This window comes from Arachis hypogaea, chromosome 13 (genome assembly GCF_003086295.3).
Source record: "Arachis hypogaea cultivar Tifrunner chromosome 13, arahy.Tifrunner.gnm2.J5K5, whole genome shotgun sequence".
NCBI lineage: Eukaryota > Viridiplantae > Streptophyta > Magnoliopsida > Fabales > Fabaceae > Arachis > Arachis hypogaea.
The window spans coordinates 54,881,606-54,887,015 of NC_092048.1; the positions used below are offsets into that span (position 1 = coordinate 54,881,606).

General features: G+C 41.1%; 1 non-coding gene across 1 annotated transcript; it reads right to left on the reverse strand.

Annotated features, from left to right (window-relative positions):
* Positions 1-621: 621 nt before the first annotated feature.
* On the reverse strand, positions 622-729 carry LOC112738801 (small nucleolar RNA R71). Its single transcript, XR_003169753.1, has one exon. It is a non-coding gene; the product is annotated as a small nucleolar RNA R71 (small nucleolar RNA).
* Between the last annotated feature and the right edge of the window lie 4,681 nt (positions 730-5,410).

Here is a 5,410-nt window from a genome sequence, read left to right on the forward strand (position 1 = left end):
TTCCACTCACATAAGGGAACCTCTATACTGTGGTAAAGAGAATCTCTATTATTACTATTATTTTTCTGTGCCTTCTTCTTTGTCATATGAGCAGGAGCAAGGATAAGAACATTCTTGTGAAAGCAGATCCAGAACCTGAAAGGACTCTGAAGAAAAAAATTAAGAGAAGCTAAAATACAACAATCCAGAGATAACCTTACAGAAATTTTCGAACAGGCAGAGGAGATGGCAGCCGAAAATAATAATAATGTAAGGAAGATGCTTGGTGACTTTACTGCACCTAATTCCAATTTACATGGAAGAAGCATCTCCATTCCTGCCATTGGAGCAAACAACTTTGAGCTGAAACCTCAATTAGTTTCTCTGATGCAGTAGAACTGCAAGTTTCATGGACTTCCATCTGAAGATCCTTTTCAGTTCTTAACTGAATTCTTGCAGATATGTGATACTGTTAAGACTAATGGAGTAGATCCTGAAGTCTACAGGCTCATGCTTTTCCCCTTTGCTGTAAGAGACAGAGCTAAATTATGGTTGGATTCTCAACCCAAAGACAGCCTGAACTCTTGGGATAAGCTGGTCACGGCTTTCTTAGCCAAGTAATTTCCTCCTCAAAAGCTGAGCAAGCTTAGAGCTGATGTTCAAACCTTCAGACAGAAAGAAGGTGAATCCCTCTATGAAGCTTGGGAAAGATACAAACAGTTGACCAAAAAGTGTCCTTCTGACATGCTTTCAGAATGGACCATCCTGGATATATTCTATGATGGTTTATCTGAGCTATCAAAGATGTCACTGGACACTTCTGCAGGTGGATCCATTCACCTAAAGAAAACGCCTGCAGAAGCTCAAGAACTCATTGACATGGTTGCTAATAACCAGTTCATGTACACTTTTGAAAGGAATCCTGTGAGTAATGGGACGCCTATGAAGAAGGGAGTTCTTGAAGTTGATACTCTGAATGCCATATTGGCTCAGAATAAAATATTGACTCAGCAAGTCAATATGATCTCTCAGAGTCTGCATGGAATGCAAGCTGCATCCAACAGTACTCAAGAGGCATCTTCTGAAGAAGAAGCCTATGATCCTGAGAACCCTGCAATAGCAGAGGTAAATTACTTAGGTGAACCTTATGGAAACACCTATAACTCAACATGGAGAAATCATCCAAATTTCTCATGGAAGGATCAAAAGCCCCAACAAGGCTTTAATAATGGTGGAAGAAACAGGTTTAGCAATAGCAAGCCTTTTCCATCATCAACTCAGCAACAGACAGAGAACTCTGAACAAAATGCTTCTAATTTAGCAAATCTAGTCTCTGATCTATCTAAGGCCACTGTAAGTTTTATGAATGAAACAAGGTCTTCCATTAGAAATCTGGAAGCACAAGTGGGCCAGCTGAGTAAAAGGATCACTGAAATCCCTCCTAGTACTCTCCCAAGCAATACAGAAGTGAACCCAAAAGGAGAGTGCAAGGCCATTGACATAAGCGCCATGGCCGAACCTGTGAGGAGAGGAGAGGACGTGAATCCCAAGGAGGAAGACCTCCTGGGACGTCCAGTGATCAATAAGGAGCTTCCCTCTGGGGAATCAAAGGACTCTGAGGCTCATCTAGAGACCATAGAGATTCCATTGAACCTCCTTATGCCCTTCATGAGCTCTGATGAGTATTCCTCTTCTGAAGAGAATGAGGATGTTACTGAAGAGCAAGCTGCCAAGTTTCTTGGTGCAATCATGAAGCTAAATGCCAAATTATTTGGCATTGATACTTGGGAAGTTGAACCTCCCTTGTTTATCAATGAACTAAGTGATCTGGATCAACTGACATTGCCTCAGAAGAGACAGGTTCCTGGAAAGTTCATAATACCCTGCACCATAGGCACCATGATCTTTAAGGCTCTGTGTGACCTTGGTTCAGGGATAAACCTCATGCCCCTCTCTGTAATAGAGAAACTGGGAATCTATGGGATGCAAGCTGCTAAAATCTCACTAGAGATGGCAGACAGCTCAAGAAAACAGGCTTATGGACAAGTAAAAGATGTATTAGTAAAGGTTGAGGGCCTTTACATACCTACTGATTTCATAGTCCTGGATACTGGAAAGGAAGAGGATGAATCCATCATCCTAGGAAGACCTTTCCTGGACACAGCAAGAGCTGTGATTGATGTTGACAGAGGTGAAATATTCCTTCAATGGAATGAGAACTCCCTTGTATTCAAAACTCAAGGATCTCCCTCTGCAACCATGGAGAGGAAGCAGCAAAAGCTTCTCTCCAAGCAGAGTCAACCAGAGCCCCCACAGTCAAACTCTAAGTTTGGTGTTGGGAGGCCACAACCAAACTCTAAGTTTGGTGTTGAACTCCCATATCCAAACTCTAAGTTTGGTGTTGGAGAGTCTCAACAAAGCTCTGCACATCTGTGAGGTTCCATGAGAGCCCACTGTCAAGCTATTGACATTAAAGAAGCGCTTGTTGGGAGGCAACCCAATGTTTATCTAATTCTTATTTTTATTGTTTTTCATGTTTTCTTAGGTTCATGATCATGTGGAGTCACAAAATAAATAGAAAAATTGAAAACGGAATCAAAAACAGCAGAAAAAAATCACACCCTGGAGGAGCATCTGTCTGGCGTTCAAACGCCAGAATAGAGCATAGTTCTGGCGCTGAACGCCCAGAATGGGAGCATCCTGGCGTTGAACGCCCAGAACAAGCATAGTTCTGGCGTTCAACGCCAGAAATGGCAGCAAAGGGGCGTTGAACGCCCAAAATGGGCACCAACCTGGCGCTGAACGCCCAGAGTTGTGTGCAAGGGCATTTTACATGCCTAAATTGGTGCAGGGATGTAAATGCCTTGACACCTCAGGATCTGTGGACCCCACAGGATCATCTCAGGATCTGTGGACCCCACAGGATCCCCACCTACCTCATCATCTCTCTTTCCATTCATGATCATCCCTTCTGTTTTCCATTTACCACTCACAACCATACACCCACTACCTTCAAAATTCATCAACATCTTTCTCCCACCCAATCCCACCCATATGGCCGAATACACACTCCCATCCATCTCCTCCATATCTTCTTCTTATTCTTCTATTCTTTCTTCTTTTGCTCGAGGGCGAGCAACATTCTAAGTTTGGTGTGGTAAAAAGCATAGCTTTTTTGTTTTTTTTCCATAACCATTGATGGCACCTAAGGCCAGAGAAGCCTCTAGAAAGAGGAAAGGGAAGACAAAAGCTTCCATCAAGGGTCTATAGCTCAGTGGTAGAACATTTGACTGCAAATCAAGAGATCCCTGAGATACCTCAGGGGATACATTTTCTTCCACACAATTATTGGAAGCAACTAAGGGTGGAACATCAAGAGCACTCCATCATCCTTCATGAAATCAGAGAATATCTAAAAGCAATGAAGGAGGAGCAACAAAGACAAGGAAGAGACATAGAAGAGCTCAAGGACATCATTGGTTCCTCAAGAAGGAAACGCCACCATCACTAAGGTGGAGTCATTCCTTGTTCTTGTTTTCTCTGTTTTTCGTTTTCTATATTATGTGCTTATCAATGTTTGTGTCTTTATTACATGATCATTAGTAGATAGTAACTTTGTCTTAAAGATATGAATGTCCTATGAATCCATCACCTCTCTTAAAAGAAAAATGTTTTAATTCAAAAGAACAAGAAGTACATGAGTTTCGAATTTATCCTTGAACTTAGCTTAATTATATTGATGTGGTGACAATGCTTCTTGTTTTCTGAATGTATGCTTGAACAGTGCATATGTCTTTTGAAGTTGTTGTTTAAGAATGTTAAATATGTTGGCTCTTGAAAGAATGATGACTAGGAGACATGTTATTTGATAATCTGAAAAATCATAAAAATGATTCTTGAAGCAAGAAAAAGCAGCAAAGAACAAAGCTTGCAGAAAAAAAAAAGGGGGGCGAAAAAATAGAAAAAAAAATAGAAAGAAAAAGAAAAAGCAAGCAGAAAAATCCAATAACCCTTAAAACCAAAAGGCAAGGGCAAATAAAAAGGATCCCAAGGCTTTGAGCATTAGTGGATAGGAGGGCCTAAAGGAATAAAATCCTGGTCTAAGCGGCTAAACCAAGCTGTCCCTAACCATGTGCTTGTGGCGTGTAGGTGTCAAGTGAAAACTTGAGACTGAGCGGTTAAAGTCAAGGTCCAAAGCAAAAACAAAGAGTGTGCTTAAGAACCCTGGACAACTCTAATTGGGGACTTTAGCAAAGCTGAGTCACAATCTGAAAAGGTTCACCCAATTATGTGTCTGTGGCATTTATGTATCCGGCGGTAACACTGGAAAACAAAGTGCTTAGGGCCACGGCCAAGACTCATAAAGAAGCTGTGTTCAAGAATCATCATACTGAACTAGGAGAGTCAATAACACTATTCGAAATCTGAAGTTCTTATAGATGCCAATCATTCTGAACCTCAATGGATAAAGTGAGATGCCAAAACTATTCAAGAGGCAAAAAGCTATAAGTCCCGCTCATATGATTGAAGCTCTATTTCATTGATGGTTTGGAATTTATAGTATATCCTCTTCTTTTTATCCTATTTGATTTTCAGTTGCTTGGGGACAAGCAACAATTTAAGTTTGGTGTTGTGATGAGCGGATAATTTATACGCTTTTTGACATTGTTTTTAGTATGTTTTTAGTAGGATCTAGTTACTTTTAGGGATGTTTTCATAAGTTTTTATGTTAAATTCACATTTCTGGACTTTACTATGAGTTTGTGTGTTTTTCTGTGATTTTAGGTATTTTCTGGCTGAAATTGAGGGACTTGAGCAGAAATCAGATTCAGAGGTTGAAAAAGGACTGCTGATGTTGTTGGATTCTGACCTCCCTGCACTCAAAGTGGATTTTCTGGAGCTGCAGAACTCGAAATGGCGCGCTTCCAATTGCGTTGGAAAGTAGACATCCAGGGCTTTCCAGCAATATATAATAGTTCATACTTTGGCCAAGAATTGATGACATAAACTGGCGTTCAACGCCAGCCTTCTGCCCAAATCTGGCGTCCAGCGCCAGAAAAGGATCCAAAACCAGAGTTGAACGCCCAAACTGGCACAAATACTGGCGTTCAACTCCACAAATGGCCTCTGCACGTGCAACACTTAGGCTCAGCCCAAACACACACCAAGTGGGCCCCGGAAGTGGATTTATACATCAAATACTTACTCATGTAAACCCTAGTAGCTAGTTTATTATAAATAGGACCTCTTACTATTGTATTAGGCATCTTTGGATCTTTGGATTACCTTATGATCCTTTGATCATGTTTTAGGGGGCTGGCCATCTCGGCCATGCCTGGACCTTCACTTATGTATTTTTAACGGTAGAGTTTCTACACTCCATAGATTAAGGTATGGAGCTCTGCTGTTCCTCAAAGATTAATGCAAGTAC